At 36.8% G+C, this 17443-nt stretch overlaps 1 long non-coding RNA gene across 1 annotated transcript; it reads right to left on the bottom strand.

Annotated features, from left to right (window-relative positions):
- Positions 1-5545: 5545 nt before the first annotated feature.
- LOC116410521 lies at positions 5546-8361 on the bottom strand. The gene is made up of 2 exons (XR_004222452.1): positions 7694-8361; positions 5546-5628 (listed from the first exon to the last, which is right to left on the bottom strand). It is a non-coding gene; the product is annotated as an uncharacterized LOC116410521 (long non-coding RNA).
- Positions 8362-17443: the final 9082 nt, after the last annotated feature.

Raw genomic sequence — 17443 nt, 5'->3', positions numbered from 1 at the left:
GTATTATTTTACGGCCTAAAGAAATAAAGGGTATTATTTTATAACCTAAAGAAATAAAGAGTATTATTTCATGGCCTAAAAAAATGTAACTGCGGACGCAAGGTCTTATCATGACTTTATGTACTACGTATCATGTACAGAGAAGGGGATTTTATCATTTCTGGCCCCTCAGCCTTAACTGTCAATTTTCCATCTACGCCTCAACATAGAAAACAATATATACTGTCCAACAACACTTTATTTAAAATGCTGACCCCTTGCAAACAGCAGCCAGACACATGTTACTAAGTGCAAACAACATACACTTAAGAAAAGAAATGGTTTCTCTAATACTCATAGTTTTACCCCAATTCAGAGATGTATCCACATGCAAACAACACAATTAATATATATATGAGACACAAGAAAGCAATGACTGAATGGCAACTTAACCCCATGAAAGCCAAAGAGACTTTGCAAATTCTCTAAGAGTTTCAAGGGTTAAAACTACCATAAACCTTTGTTTTGTCTTAATTCCTAAGCAATTAAGCAAGGCCAGAGCAAAAAATGTAAAAATCATAATATTATATATTTGTTTTGCATTGTGGGATTTTTTGGCAGACTCTCCCAGTAACACAGAAATATCAATATAACTCACCAGACGTCAGTGTGATAATTAGAAGTTGTCTGCTCTATTAACCATTAAAGTTGTATTAATCCTACCAAAAACAACTTCTATATACAGATATATTTGATATAAACACGCCGCAGCGTCAATTATCTTTTGCTACAATGTGTCATTTGATTGTACAGTCACATAAATAAATCTCTGGTGCCCCAAACATCCAACTCCTCTGGCACTACCAAAATCTAACGCGAAAAAAATTCTGGCATATTGCACTAATTACAGAACAGACAACAAACGACTCCGACGGCGGCAAAACAACTTAAAAAAACAGATTTATACAATTTTATATAATATACTGCCTATACCTATGGGGTGGGAGAGGAAGAATGAAAACGTGAAAGAAATAGGGGATTGGGGTACTCTCTAGATTTGCCGATAGGAATTACACGAGTTTAATTACTACATTTTTGCCATAAGAAATTTTGTGCACCCCCGTATGAAATATGTGATTTTTTTTAAGCCTGGCTGATAGGCCAGCACCCCTTTTATACTACCAAGTATATAACTTTTTACAGACTGGAATGCTGCTTTCATGCTTTAGAGTATTTATTAATATTTCTATGAATACCGTCATTCTAGGCATTTTTGGTAACAAAGTTTAGAATTTAGAATTTTTTTAAATAAGCTCAGCTACCTTGTGTTAATGGGGATTGTGCCATTGCACAGGATTCCCCTCTTCCCTGAGGACTCTGTCTGCTTTGATTTCTTCTAAACAATAAAAATACATTTTTTTGTACCTAAACTGGTGGTATTATATTATTATTATGATTTATACATTTTTAGATTTGAATGACAGTAATGCAGATTTGGGGGATTTTTCTGATGCAACTTCCCACGTGCCATATTGCCCCATGTAAAATATTATTTCAACTCAGACAAATATTATCCCGCCTTATTATATATATTATATACTGTCTTTGACCTTTGCAACATTATTTACCCTTTAAATAGGTTTACAAGATTTTTAAAGCATAATTTCAATAGGAAACCAGGCAGTTCCCTCTTTCTTCCAAACTAGACTCTATACATGCTCTAACCACATAGGATCAATTTATTACTGTGTAAATTCCAAACAAAATGTATTATCAGGATGATTACTTTTGTTAAATATGCTGTACATTAATGATAAGATGTTATTTTCCTCCTCTGTGATTCTCTTGCAGCTGGAAAGCAGTAATATTATTTCGCCAAGGGGTTTTAAGGGGTTAAATAAATATTACATTTCCTACTCTATCACCGTAAGTATTAACCTTAACCCTTTAGGCCCACCTTTGAAAATTCTAACACCGTCAAGTATTTTGGTTTATTTTTCTCCATGCCTTAAATGCTTGACCCGTCGTTTTCATCAATTTAGGGTTTTTTCTGTATATTTATTTTATTTACTGCAGTCATTTTTCCTATTTAGATTACTTTTGGGGTGTATAAGGTTTATATAAAGTTAAATTACTTCTCCATCTCCCCTTAGCTATAAAGCAAAGAAGGAGAGATCAGTGGGCCCCTACAGTTAAGAGTTAAAAAAAAAATAAAAACAATCCCTAAATGCTGTCTAATTAAAGATTTTGCAAAATATATATGTTTTCTGAGCTATGTTTTCACAAACAATGTAAATATATATCTGCGTATGAATTGAATGATCTATATGTACATAGGCATAGGGGCATAGGGGCACTCCGTGCTGTCATACAGATGGTTAAATGTTATCCAAACAAATGCATAATACTATATTTTATACTGTAAATGTGGATTCAATTTCGTGGGACCTATTTGTTTAACAGATATTTGAAATAGAGGTGCATTATAGCAGGTAGGTGGCTGGCAAAGGATCATCTGCTGAGCAATTGTCAGAAGTCATAAACATGCCTAAAATATGTTTAATATATATAACTTTACCTTCCTCTACACCCTAACAAAGTATTAATTCCAATAATCCCTCACCATAATGCAGTATTGCTATAATACAACATTCACTGACAATTCTGGTGCTGTTTTTTTTGTTTTTGTTTTTTTACCTGTTGCATTTCCCCCTCCACCCAAATATTAACCCTTACCTTAACTAAATTTATTGCCCTCAATTGAAGTCCCTCTCACTTGCGTTTGCTCACGAGCAAGCACAGAAAAACTTGTGTATGCGTTGGTGTACGACAATATTATTGGGGCAGATAGAAGGAATTTAGAAATAGTGCTTTTTGTACGCACTAAAACGAGGAACTGGTTCAAAATGACATTTTTATTGGTCAAGAAATTAGTTCCCTAATAGAAATATATACAGTTTCCTATAGAACAGGATCAAAGTTCCCTGCACCCCTCATTTCCATTACTAGGGCCCTTATTTTTTTTTTTTCGCTGAGCTTTTGTATCGTCATCACCCCATATATGATTTTTAATTCTACCACATTATATACATCTTATTTTTAAGATAAAAAAGGGGCAAAGTAAGCTATGTAACCAGACTTGCACAATGGCAAAGTATTATTTAATGGTGGCACATTGCCCTAACTAAGAACTGAGTCCGAAAACCCTTAATATAAGCACTGGTTTTACCAAATAACAGAAATCTGCATCCTATTTTGGGTTAAATATGTGTGGAAAGGGGGGCAACTTGTGATCAAATTAATTCATAAGGACCCACATTTCATTCTCTTTTATTATACTAATATTATACTGTAGCATATGTTATATATTCACTGGTTGTAAGATTACGTTATTATAAATTTTATACTTGTTTTTTTTTTAAAGAAACTGAACTTAATAAAAATGTAAAAAATGTGTATACATTTTTTTAAAAAAAATTTCCATGTTATCCAGTCTAACAGCAATCATGAAGATATAACTAACTGGTCTTATCTATATTGTAAAGGTTACTTTTCATATAGGGCGTGAAAACATATGGCTTGTAATTTTCCTAAGATCTTAAAATCTCATTGGGGAGGGTATTTTCTTTTTCAGTTACAATCAGCACAGGGTTATGGCCCACCCATTGCAACAACAGATAAAGTCAAATTAGCTTCCTTCAGTTTTTTATTATATTTTCCTTCTTATTTGTAGACATGACAGATTGCCAGAGGAAGCACAGCCATAGGGGCCTATTAATAAAGGTGTGTAAAATAAAAATGGAGTTGTCATATATATAACATTGCCACTTAAATGCCACGGACCGGCGTGCAAAATTATGCCTCATTAGATAGCCGTGTAGTGGATTTTGGGGCATGTGTTGCAAGTTCTGATGTAAAAGGAGGTATTTGTTGGAAAAAAAAGACGTTACCTGCCTTCTTGAACTTTTTCTCTGCCTGAACTTATCCTATTGGTGGTGGTGTAAAATAATGTCATAATTTTCTGCATCAGTCAGTTGTTCACGCCTTTATAAACACCGCGATTAGCTCCTTTCATGACTGACAGCTCAAGTAAATATTACATAAATACTCTATTTATTTTACACCATTTTTTTTTGTAATGAATATATGTCCCTATGTATGGTTAGAAAGCAGAGCCCAACTTGCTACAGACATGTTGGTTGTGTAGCATTGTCTAACTAGAAACTGTTCTCTTATTAAATTTAAAAAAAGGTATGGGATCCTTTATCTGGAAACCTTTTATCCAGAAAGTTCCGAATTATGAGAAGGCCGTCTCCCATAGACTCCATTTTAACTTAAATATTTAAAAATGATTTCCTTTTTCTCTGTAATAATAAAACAGAACCTGTTCTTGATCCCAACTAAGATATAATTACCCCTTATTGGGGGCAGAACAGCCCTATTGGGTTTATTTAATGGTTAAATGATTCCCTTTTCTCTGTAATAATAAAACAGTACCTGTACTTGATCCCAACTAAGATATAATTACCCCTTATTGGGGGCAGAACAGCCCTATTGGGTTTATTTAATGGTTAAATGATTCCCTTTTCTCTGTAATAATAAAACAGTACCTGTACTTGATCCCAACTAAGATATAATTACCCCTTATTGGGGGCAGAACTGTCCTATTGGGTTTATTTAATGGTTAAATGATTCCCTTTTCTCTGTAATAATAAAACAGTACCTGTACTTGATCCCAACTAAGATATAATTACCCCTTATTGGGGGCAGAACAGCCCTATTGGGTTTATTTAATGGTTAAATGATTCCCTTTTCTCTGTAATAATAAAACAGTACCTGTACTTGATCCCAACTAAGATATAATTACCCCTTATTGGGGCAGAACAGCCCTATTGGGTTTATTTAATGGTTAAATGATTCCCTTTTCTCTGTAATAATAAAACAGTACCTGTACTTTATCCCGACTAACATATAATTAATCTTTATTGGAGGCAAAACAATCCTATTGGGTTTATTTAATGGTTAAATGCTTTTCTAGTAGACTTTAGTTATGGAGATCCAAAGTACAGAAAGACCTGTTATCCGGTACACCCCAGGTCTCGAGCATTCTGGATAACAGGTCCCCTACCTGTATTATAGCAACATTGAATGTAAGATCCAAACTACTGTCTTCGTGCAATATGTACCTGAAGTGTATGGACTATATGTATTATATATGTATATATCATCTATCCTGATATATTTAATGTTATATATTTCATTAAGAGCCCTGCCTATAAAATCTTCCTTTATGGCTGTCGTACAGCTGCTAATTATAGTTGTAGAACAGTCTAATTGCATGTTGGGGTGATGTATAGATTTCTAATAAGATTCCCATTTCCGAATAGGACTATATAGCAGAAACTTTGTCCGAGAAATGACCCCCATATTGCCATGTGTTTGTTCTCTGCCGACACCGCTGGGTTCAAAACCACCGTATCCATCCTCTCTAAAATGTAAGCTGGAAAAGCTCACAGGACCCAACTGGAGGCAACATTTCAGCAGAAAGATATAACGCACGACTTACCCAAGGATGTAGTTTTCAATGTCTAATATTCTCTCTTTAATATTCTTTTTATTATCCAAATAATTGACATATTCTCTAGTCTCCTTGAGAGAAATGAGAAAAGAAAAGGTTAAAATACCAACAAGCTAAATCTGGCAGCTTCATCTGTTTAACCCCCACAATTAATTTGTTTTTAGATCACATGTAAATTTCTTTGGAGGGGAAGTGGGTCACAAAATTACACAAGGTACAACCCAATATGTAGGATCACACTAGAATGTATTTCGCCCCTACTGTGCAGTTCTGACTTTAGACCTGTCAGTATTTCACCCTAAGGTGGAGGAACATGGATAACAGATTTTTGGGTGAAAATACTTTGATTTGTAGATAATTTTATCAAACTGTTCCCATCATAGTGCTCAACCAGAACTAATCTTTTATATATGGCTATATGGGATTTTTCCTACTAGTTAAACTGAAGATATGTCCTGGTTCTTTATATAATTTAATAACGAGAATAATATCTTATTCTAATGCTATTGTGCTACCCCCATGCATATTATTGGCAACTGATTGTTTTTAACTTTAAACAACTCAGCTACATTGTATTGCTGCTTTTGTAGATAACAGGAAAGAGAAGAAAATGAAAGTTCTATCTCTATTGTAGATTAGTCATTTATTATATACAGGTATGGGACCTGTCATCCAGAATGCTCGGGACCTGGGGTTTTTGTTTTTTTTTGATAAGGGGCCTTTAAACCCAATAGGATTGTTCTGCCCCCAATAAGGAGTAATTATATCTTAGTTGGGATCAAGTACAGGTACTGTTTTATTATTACAGAGAAAAGGGAACCATTTAACCATTAAATAAACCCAATAGGGCTGTTCTGCCCCCAATAAGGGGTAATTATATCTTAGTTGGGAGCAAGTACAGGTACTGTTTTATTATTACAGAGAAAAGGGAATCATTTAACCATGAAATAAACCCAATAGGGCTGTTCTGCCCCAATAAGGGGTAATTAAATCTTAGTTGGGATCAAGTACAGGTACTGTTTTATTATTACAGAGAAAAGGCAATCATTTAACCATTAAATAAACCCAATAGGGCTGTTCTGCCTCCAATAAGGGGTAATTATATCTTGGTTGGGATCAAGTACAGGTACTGTTTTATTATTACAGAGAAAAGGGAATCATTTTTTTAAAATGTAAACATTTGATTAAAATGGAGTTTATGGAGGATGGTCTTCCCTTAATTCAAAGCTTCAAATTCAAAGAAAGGCCATCTCCCATAGACTCCATTATAAGCAAATAATTCTAATTTTTAATACTGATTTCCTTTTTCTCTGTAATAATAAAACAATACCTGTACTTGATCCCAACTAAGATATAAGTACCCCTTATTGGGGCAGAACAGCCCTATTGGGTTTATTTCATGGTTTTCTCTGTAATAATAAAACAGTACCTGTACTTGATCCCAACTAAGATATAATTACCCCTTATTGGGGGCAGAACAGCCCTATTGGGTTTATTTCATGGTTAAATGATTCCCTTTTCTCTGTAATAATAAAACAGTACCTGTACTTGATCCCAACTAAGATATAATTAATCCTTATTAGAGGCACAACAATCCTATTGGGTTTATTCAATGTTTAAATGATTTTTAGCAGACTTAAGTTATCAAGATCCAAATTACAGAAAGATCCCTTATCCAGAAAACCCCAGGTCCCGAGCATTCTGGATAGCAGGTCCTGTTCCTGTATATATTAGTATATATTGCCTATCTAATTGCTTTCTTATTTAGAACAGTATTAGAATTGTTGACAGGTATATATTTTATGTACAAGTATGGGATCCATTATCCAGAAAGCTCCAAATTACAGGCCGTCTCCCATAGACTCCATTTTAAGCAAATAATTCTAATTTTTTTTTAATAATTTTCTATTTCTCTGTAATAATAAAACCTTGATCCTAACTAAGGTATAATGAATCCTTATTGGAGGCAAAACAATTTAATGTTTAAATTATGTTTTAGTAGCTTTAAAGTATAAAGTTCCAAATTACATAAAGACCCCTTATCCAGAAAACCCCAGGTCCCAAGCATTCTACATAACAGGTCCCTTTTACCTGCACATATTCATAATACTCTGCTTTGAAGTGAGGCTATCTTACTTTTGCTTGTCTCTCTGTGATGGAAACTGTTCTTGGCCCAAGCACAGAACTGTCTGTCGATCCAGGGTCTGGGGGATTCTGATGATTTTGTGCCATTCTAAAAGGGCATGGTCATCGCAGTATCACAGAGTAGCAGCCCACCTGGAACAGCAGATGAACCATCATTTATGGTAAGCACAGACTATCATTCATTATAAAGCTGGAAATGGTGTAACTACATGTAGGTCTGGACTAGGAGTCAAAATAGACTATTGTATTTCAAGTACACAGGGGCCCAAACAGGCCCAATAAATAGTGACTGTCTATAGCATCTTACAGTGGTCCTTTTGGTATTTGCCAGAACCCACAGATCCGGGCCTGGTTCCATATAGCAAATGCATATTGAAATATTTTACATTTTTAAAATAGGGAATGCCTTGTTTATATGTAAAGCTTATTTCCCCTTGAGGAGGAAGATGATCACTCTCTCGCAGGCTGGTGCTGGGGTATAAGGTAAGTGATTATGATCATTGGGGGGGGGGGCATTATACCTTTCCTTCTTTATTGGTTCAACAATTATAGGTAATTTTAGTTAGGGTGTTAAGTTAGGTGCTGGTTAAAGGAAACTATACCCCCAGAATGAATACTTAATCAATACATAATTTATATTATGTTAAGTGACCTATTAAAGAATCTCGCCAAACTGGAATATATATATCAGTAAATATTTCTCTTTTACATCCTTTCCCTTGAGCCGCCATTTATTGAAGGGGCCATGTGCTCCCTCAGAGATCAGCTGACAGGAAGTGATACAGCTCTAACTGTAACAGGAAGTAGTGTGGGAGCAAAAGGCAGAACTCAGCCCATTCATTGGCTGATGGGGCCTAGCATGTATGTGTGCCTTGGCTTGTCTGTGTGCACTGTGAATCCTATGATCCCAGGGGGCGGCCCTTAATTCTTATAATGGCAGTTTCCTATTCAGGATTACCCAGTAGCACGTACTATTAAAAAGTATATTTTTTTGAAAATGGTTTATTTAGATGAAGCAGGGTTTTACATATGAGGTGTTTATTTATTAGGGTTTTTATTTATTTTTAAATAGACCTACATTGTTCAGGGGTATAGATTTCACCCATTTACAGTGATGATGATCAGGTACATTCACCTTACAGTGGTAAGTGCAGTGTCGGACTGGCCCAACAGGATACCAGGAAAACTCCCGGTGGGCCCAGGTGTCAGTGGGCCCTCCTGCTCCTGACCATTTGGCCTGTTTCATGGTCATTCCCTATTTCTGATTGGGAAAAAAGAGGAGAAATAGATGGAAGAATAGATGCTGGCAAGTAAATAAAAGAGACTAAAAGAATAAAGAGGTTGGGTGAGGAAAGGAGGAAAAATAGTTTGGAAAGTAGACCTAGGGTCTAAGGTTTTCTGGTGGGCCCCTGGGTTCCCAGTCCAACACTGGGTAAGTGGGAGTTACTTGGAGCAAGAGTCAGTGAAATACTCTAGATTCAGAAAAAGCTACTTCAATTTACATTCTGCTCAGCACCCAGTAGGGGAGAAGATACACAGAGCTACTTAGTAGCAGATACTTGTCATGGCTACTAAACACCAAAAAAGCCCCTGCCATAGACAATACTGAGAATTGCCTCTGCTAAACACACATAGAGACAATTATCAGTAAATGATCAGCATTGTCTGTTTCTGTAGCTGTGACAAGTAGCTGCTACTATAGTAGCTCTGTGTGTCTTCACCATTATAAGTAGATACCATGACTATTTATATGAATTTTTATGTTTGAGATGGTTTTGTTTAAGACAGACACAGATAGAGCCAGCCCCTATCTACAGATATAAAATGTCTGGTCGCGTTTCGCACTGCTGTCCAAGAAGACCGTCTCAGCCAAAGTAAGCAGTATGGTAGCTTTCTCTCCTGTATAAATGAAAACATGTAGGGCTCCCATAATGCAGCCTTCCTTGCTGAAGATGTTGCTGAAGACAAGTTCTGCTGCAGCTGAAAGAATATCAATAAACAGTCAATGGATTTAGATAGATGACATATCCAGTACTTGTACCAGCCTTGCTGGGGGTGGTCTTAAATAATGTTCAATTTAGGGGCCCTTTGTGGGGCCCTTGAACTTCTGCTTAGGTCTTAGAATGTTTCCTTAATTGGGGGTGCACCTTAACTTCTAGTATGTTATAGAATGGCCAGTTCTAAGCAACTTTTCAATTGGTCTTCAATCTTAATAGTTTTGGTATTATCTTTCTTTTCTGTCTCTTTCCAGCTTGCAAATGGGGGTCACTGACCCCAGCAGCCAAATACCTATTGCTCTGTGAGGATATAATCGTATTGATATTGTTACTTTTTCTTACTTATCTTCCTATTCATAGGCCAGTCTCTCATTCCAACTGGTACCTGATTGCTAAGGCAATTTTGACCCTTGCAACCAGCTGCTAAAATTCCAAACTGGAGACCATTGAACAAAAAGTGAAATAATTAAAAAAAAAAAAAAAACTTAATGTTAATTGGGCAAATTTATCAAAAAGCAAGTTTAGAGCTTAATACAAACAAACTCACCCATGTTCTATTGATTCTTATGGGATTTAAGAAGTGTGTTTATCAAATGGTGAACTCTAACTTGATATATATGCTTCTAAAAATCCCATAGGAATGAATAGAACATGGGTGAGTTTGTATGTACAGGTAAGGGACCTGTTATCCAGAATGCTTGGGACCTGCGGTTTTCTGGATAAGGGATCTTTCTGTAATTTAGATCTCCATACCTTAACTCAATAGACTTGTTTTGCCTCCAATAAAAGGAATTATATCTTAGTTGGGATCACGTACAGGTACTGTTTTATTATTACAGAGAAAAGGGAATCATTTAACCATTAAATAAACCCAATAGGGCTGTTCTGCCCCCAAAAAGGGGTAATTATATCTTAGTTGGGATCAAGTACAGGTACTGTCTTATTATTACAGAGAAAAGGGAATCATTTAACCATTAAATAAACCCAATAGGACTGTTCTGCCCCAATAAGGAGTAATTATATCTTAGTTGGAATCAAGTGCAGGTACTGTTTTATTATTACAGAGAAAAGGGAATCATTTAACCATTAAATAAACCCAATAGGACTGTTCTGCCCCAATAAGGGGTAATTATATCTTAGTTGGAATCAAGTACAGGTACTGTTTTATTATTACAGAGAAAAGGGAATCATTTAACCATTAAATAAACCCAATAGGACTGTTTTGCCCCAATAAGGGGAAATTATATCTTGGTTGGGATCAAGTACAGGTACTGTTTTATTATTACAGAGAAAAGGGAATCATTTAACCATTAAATAAACCCAATAGGGCTGTTCTGCCCCCAATAAGCGGTAATTATATCTTAGTTGGGATCAAGTACAGCTACTGTTTTATTATTACAGAGAAAAGGGAATCATTTAACCATTAAATAAACCCTATAGGGTTGTTCTGCCCCCAATAAGGGGTAATTATATCTTAGTTGGGATCAAGTACAGCTACTGTTTTATTATTACATAGAAAAGGGAATCATTTTGCAGTATATCCTATTTCTTACAGTTCTATCAGTCACCACGGGGTCCTACAGTATTGTTCCTATAATAATCAGTCCCTACTTTTAAATAAGAATAAAATAATAAATTTTTTTCATATGGAAGGCACTAAACATAACAATGGCCTCTCCTGCAGGGAGTAGATGGAGGAGGTGGCTCCACCATATCAGAGGAGGCTTTGCCGCCGTATCTGCACGGGCTTCTCTCAAAATGACTCATGCTATTTTAAAGGGACATTTTCCGTGGCTTCTGAATCTCGGCCATTCTGCTCTCCCTTTGTACTATCCCCATGAACCTTTCTGTAACATCACAGTGAGACTGTGCAGTAGCAAAGTTCATGGTTCTAATTTTAGATAACTCGCCTGCCTGAGATTTAATAGAGACGAGATGATAATGGATTAAGAAATCTAATATTTTATTATATTTGCCTTTGTAATCACTACCAATTTTAAAACCTGAAGGAACAGGATTACTACAGCCCAAGCAGAAGTGTAGGAGTCTTACGATGGCACCCTGCATCTTACATAATAGCTTTTCTATGATACCTTTTGCAAATATAAATTTAAAAGGGGATCTTCGCCCCAAAAATATCTTTTAGAGTGTTCTTTTGTTTTATTATGTTAAAATTGCCCCTTAAACTGATACTAGAGGCTGTTTGCAGTCTGGACTTCAAACAGCTAGCTGGTTGCTAGGGTCAGAGACCTTCTCGACTTTAGCCTGGATGATGGAGTTGTGGTCAGAGAGCAGAGATCTCCACCCCAAAAATATATTTTAGCTTTTAGAGTGTTCTTTTGTATTATTGTGTTAAAATTGCCCGTTAAACTGATACTAAGGTCGGTTATCAGTCTGGACATCAAGCAGCTAGCTGGTTGCTAGGGTCAGTGACCTTCTCGACTTTAGCCTGGATGCTAGGGTTGTGGTCAAAGAGCAGTTTAATTGTGAGATTTCCCCTTTTATTTCTCAGAAGAAATACTATTATTTTCCCAATGCTATAAGTATCTTATAAGAGGAACATTTCTTTTAAGGTAAACCTAAGCACAATTTGTATTCTAGCAGCAGAACTAAATATATATCAACAACTAGATTTAAATAGAATCCCCCTTCCAGTTGGCTTTGCCAAGTGAAAGTGACTTTTTATAGTGAAATCTTTTTTAAGGAGTTTGTGGCCCTATTGAGCTTCTTATATTCAGTAAATCAAAGTAAGAGTGATCGTTTCCCAAAGTCACAGACAGGTGACACAAGGCACTGATTTTCTTCCTTCAGTTTAAAGGGGCAATTTACCTTCCCTTTTCATTCGTTCAATTGGAATATTAAGAGGTGGGGGGTCTCATAGCTTTCATTATGCTTCATTATTCTTTCTCCTCCTCTTCCTTCTAAAGTGTCAATGACAGTTCTGCCTTGCCTAACCTGCCATTGTTTGTTTCTCAGGCTTTCTTCCCTATCCCCGTTCCATATTACTGTGTTTTTACCCTCCTAATGCAGAGGTTTCTGCCCATCGTTGAGGTCCAGCATTTGGTCAAGGCACCACTTAACTTGTAACAAGCTTAAGGAGATATGAAAATGTTGCTTTAACAGCCATTTAACCATGTGTAAAATACATCTATGGACATCAATTAAGTGTTACTACAAAATCAAAACACTAACTGACCTACATGGTAGACTTCCAGAGGTATCTTGGAGAGCAAATAGACAAGTCTTACCAAATCTCAGGTTGGGATCCCCTAGGGGAGCTGGCACCCCTTAGTGCTCTTGCATTTGTGGACAATAGGAAATTAGCCCCATTGCCTTCAAAGCACCGATAAGCTTACTATTATAGCAAACAGTGTTGTGTTTTTTGCATCTGGAATTATAGCCAATTAACAGTGGTGTAAGTAGGTGGGAGCAGATAGGGGTCAGAGTAAGGACCTGTGCATTGTGCTTTTTGATTTTGCCAATACATAAAGGTGCCCCTAGAATTATTAAAGAATGCGCAACATTAGAACTTCTTTTGGTGTGACCATTACAATTTGTATCCACACAGTGGAGAAGGTACAGGTATGGGGCCTGTTATCCAGAATACATGGGACCTGGGCTTTTTCAGATAATGGGTCTTCCTGTAATTTGGATTTATACTGAAAAAAATCATTTAACCATTAAATAAACCCAATAGGCCTGTTCTGTCCCCAATAAGGGGTAATTATATCTTAGTTGGGATCAAGTACAGGTACTGTTTTATTATTACAGAGAAAAGGGAATCATTTAACCATTAAATAAACCCAATAGGACTGTTCTGCCCCCAATAAGGGGTAATTATATCTTAGTTGGGATCAAGTACAGGTACTGTTTTATTATTACAGAGAAAAGGGAATCATTTAACCATGAAATAAACCCAATAGGGCTGTTCTGTCCCAATAAGGGGTAATTATATCTTAGTTGGGATCAAGTACAGGTACTGTTTTATTATTACAGAGAAAAGGGAATCATTTAACCATGAAATAAACCCAATAGGCCTGTTCTGCCCCCAATAAGGGGTAATTATATCTTAGTTGGGATCAAGTACAGGTACTGTTTTATTATTACAGAGAAAAGGGAATCATTTAACCATTAAATAAACCCAATAGGGCTGTTCTGTCCCAATAAGGGGTAATTATATCTTAGTTGGGATCAAGTACAGGTACTGTTTTATTATTACAGAGAAAAGGGAACAATTTAACCATTAAATAAACCCAATAGGGCTGTTCTGTCCCAATAAGGGGTAATTATATCTTAGTTGGGATCAAGTACAGGTACTGTTTTATTATTACAGAGAAAAGAGATTCATTTAACCATGAAATAAACCTAGTAGGGCTGTTCTGCCCCAATAAGGGGTAATTATATCTCAGTTGGGATCAAGTACAGGTACTGTTTTATAATTACAGGGAAAAGGGAATCATTTTTAAAAAAAATTTAATTATTTGATTGAAATGGAGTCTATGGGAGATGGCCTTAATGTAATTTGGAGCTTTCTGAATTATGGATAATGGATAATGGATCCCACATCTGTGCAGTGAAGCCGCATGTGCATTCTACATTTCACTAGAGTGAACAAAGCCTGTATAAATGTGCATCTACACCACTGCAGTGATTTATTACAATACTAAAGCTGGGCTGTCCGATCTGTAATCAATGGCTTTGGGGGATCTTGGGGGTTGTAGTTCCACAGTGTGGCTATCCGTAACTTACTGAAGCCAATACAGCTATTAGAGTTGTCTAAGGAAATGCTTACTTGAGATTTTCTGCAGATTTTGGAGATTGAATAACAGGTGAAAGCATTAGAAGGTTTGGGTGTGAGCTCCTGTAGAAAGTATAGGAAATCATTGATTAGCATTGTTTTGTAGCCCCTTTGACATATTCTCAGCGTAGCTCAGCAGGGATGGGGAAGAGGAGGGCATCCCTTTTGGCCAGACAGCAAGCAGTTTCAGCAACAGTCTGTGTGCTTTCTGCACTGTGACTAAAGCTCCTTACGTCGCAGTCTGCTTTTCCAGGCATATCATTATGGAGCAAACTGTCTCACTGCTTGACACCTCCGTCTTCCCAGCATAAACAGGGCAAGTCTGGGATTCCCTTTCAGCCCGACTCCCCCCCCAAATACAAATGTTTTGTATCTCTGTCTGCAGCTCTAACATTTTGCTGATAAATGTTTCTTTTCTAGGCTGTCCTTATTGGGGGTCCAGGCAAAGTACCCTGAGTGTTGGACCAAATTAAACCCAGCTCTTCAGCTACTAATGGACCACAACTTTACAGCTCTACAGAGCTTATTTCCAGTTCAGCAACTGCTGGAGGCTGCATGTTGGGCATGTCTGATCACCATCTGGCCTTATTATAAAAGTTATACCACATTTACAGTATCTTGCCCCACTATACATTCCTTCCTACCCTTTCCCCTGGCACCATCTTGTCTTACCATAGACAGTATTGGCTAGGGAGGAAGGTACGTCCCACTCCAATTAGAAGAAAGGAGGTTCCATTTCAATATTCGGAAAGGATTTTTTACTGGAGAGCTGCAAAGTTGTGGAATTTCCTCCCCAAATCAGTAGTACTGGCTGATACATTAGATGGCTTCAAAAAGGGGATGGATGGCTTTTTAGCACGTGAGGGAATACAGGGTTATTATGGGTGATAGCTCTTCGTACAAGTTGATCCAGGGACAGGTACGATTGCCATCTTGGAGTCAGGAAGGATTTTTTTCCCCTCTGCGGCAAATTAGAGAGGCTTCAGATGGGGTTTTTTGCCTTCCTCTGGATCAACTAGCAGTTAGGCAGGTTATATATAGGTTGAACTTGATGGACGTGTGTCTTTTTTCAATCTAACTTTATGTTACTATGTTACATATCCCCCCTTCAACCTGGTCACTTTGTGCCCATTCCCTGCAGGTAGAAGAATTTGCCTAAAGGGAGCCTTTCATTAATTATAATGAAAACGGCCTGTCTCCCTTGAAGTCTAACAATCACTCAGGCCCTCTTAGCTCATAAATGTATGAAATGTTATACTATCCCTGTTCTGGAGATATCTAAAATAACAAATTATGGACCCAAAATCCCACCCTTATACTTGCCCCCCCGCATCCACTGTTGGAGACACCTTGGAGGCAGCACTATAGTTCGGGGGACCTTTCATTTACCTATAAAACAAGGGGAAGCTGATCAATATTGCTTTAGCTATTTGTTTTGTGTGGGGAAAATATGGTTACCGCTGGAAAACAAAAAACGAGAATAGTTACAGATTTAAAAATCAAAATGTAATGGATGTAAAAAAAGGCTGTACCAGTTCTTAAATTGAGCCTATAACCTAGCATTTGTTTAAACAAACATCTTTTTAGGCAACCTTACAAATGGGTTCTCAAACAGGGGCTTTTGCCATAGGAAAGAATAGACTTCTTTGTCAGAAATTGCTGGCCAGGCTAAAGGAGTCAATATGGTGAGATTTAAATAAAAAATAACCTCCCCTAAAGGACAAAGGGCTATTTCGAATGACAGCAAGCTTCCTTAAAAATAGAGAGCAAGAGTAAATAAAGGTAAGCTTCCCTTAAGAACCGATAGCTAGACTGCATTAAAGGTAAGCGTCCATAAAGAATAGAGAACTAGGCTAAATAATGGTGAGCTTCCATAAAGAATAGAGAACTAGGCTAAATAATGGTGAACTTCCATAAAGAATAGAGACCTAGGCTAAATAATGGTGAGCTTCCATTAAGAATAGAGAGCTAGGCTAAATAACGGTGAGCTTCCATAAAGAATAGAGAGCTAGGCTAAATGAAGGTGAGCTTCAATAAAGAATAGAGAACTAAGCTAAATAATGGTGAGCTTCCATAAAGGATAGAGAACTAGGCTAAATAATGGTGAGCTTCCATAAAGAATAGAAGGTAAGGTTGAATAACGGAGAGCTCTCCAAGAGAGCTGGGCTAATGTATAGAGAGCTAGTCTAAAATAAATGATGGCAAGCTTCCTTAAAAAATAGGGAGCTAGACTAAATTAAGACAAGGTTACCAGCTAGGCTAAAAGAATGTACAATTGTTAAATACTAGAGAGCTAGACTAAATTAAGGTAAGCTTCCCTGAAGAATAAGCTAGACTAAATAAAGGTAAGCTTCCCTGAAGAATAAGCTAGACTAAATAAAGGTAAACTTCCCTGAAGAATAAGCTAGACTAAATAAAGGTAAGCTTCCCATAAGAATAAGCTAGATGAAATAAAGGTAAGCTTCCCTGAAGAATAAGCTAGACTAAATAAAGGTAAGCTTCCCTGAAGGATAAGCTAGACTAAATAAAGGTAAGCTTCCCATAAGAATAAGCTAGACTAAATAAAGGTAAGCTTCCCTGAAGAATAAGCTAGACTAAATAAAGGTAAGCTTCCCTGAATAACAGAGCGCTAGGCTGAAAAAAGGTAAACCTCACTAAAGAATAGAGAGTAGATGCTAACTGCACGGTAACTAACCTAAAGCTAGGCTATATAGGAGTAAACTTTGATACACTTCTGTAGAAGGCTATAGACCCCTAAAGAACAGAGAGCTAGACTGAATAAAGATATGCTTCCTTAAAGGGGACCTGTCACCCTAAGAAATAATTCCAAGTCCTTTTCTATCATGTTAGATGAGCAAAATAAACTTTACTTACACTATATAAATTATTTCTTTTTTTTTTCCCTTCAGTCTTGGAGTTTACAGTCACAACCAGTAGGCCGGCACC

The sequence above is a fragment of the Xenopus tropicalis genome, chromosome 4 (genome assembly GCF_000004195.4).
Source record: "Xenopus tropicalis strain Nigerian chromosome 4, UCB_Xtro_10.0, whole genome shotgun sequence".
NCBI lineage: Eukaryota > Metazoa > Chordata > Amphibia > Anura > Pipidae > Xenopus > Xenopus tropicalis.
Note: the sequence above shows the minus strand (reverse complement) of the source record. Positions and strands in the feature narration are given on the sequence as shown.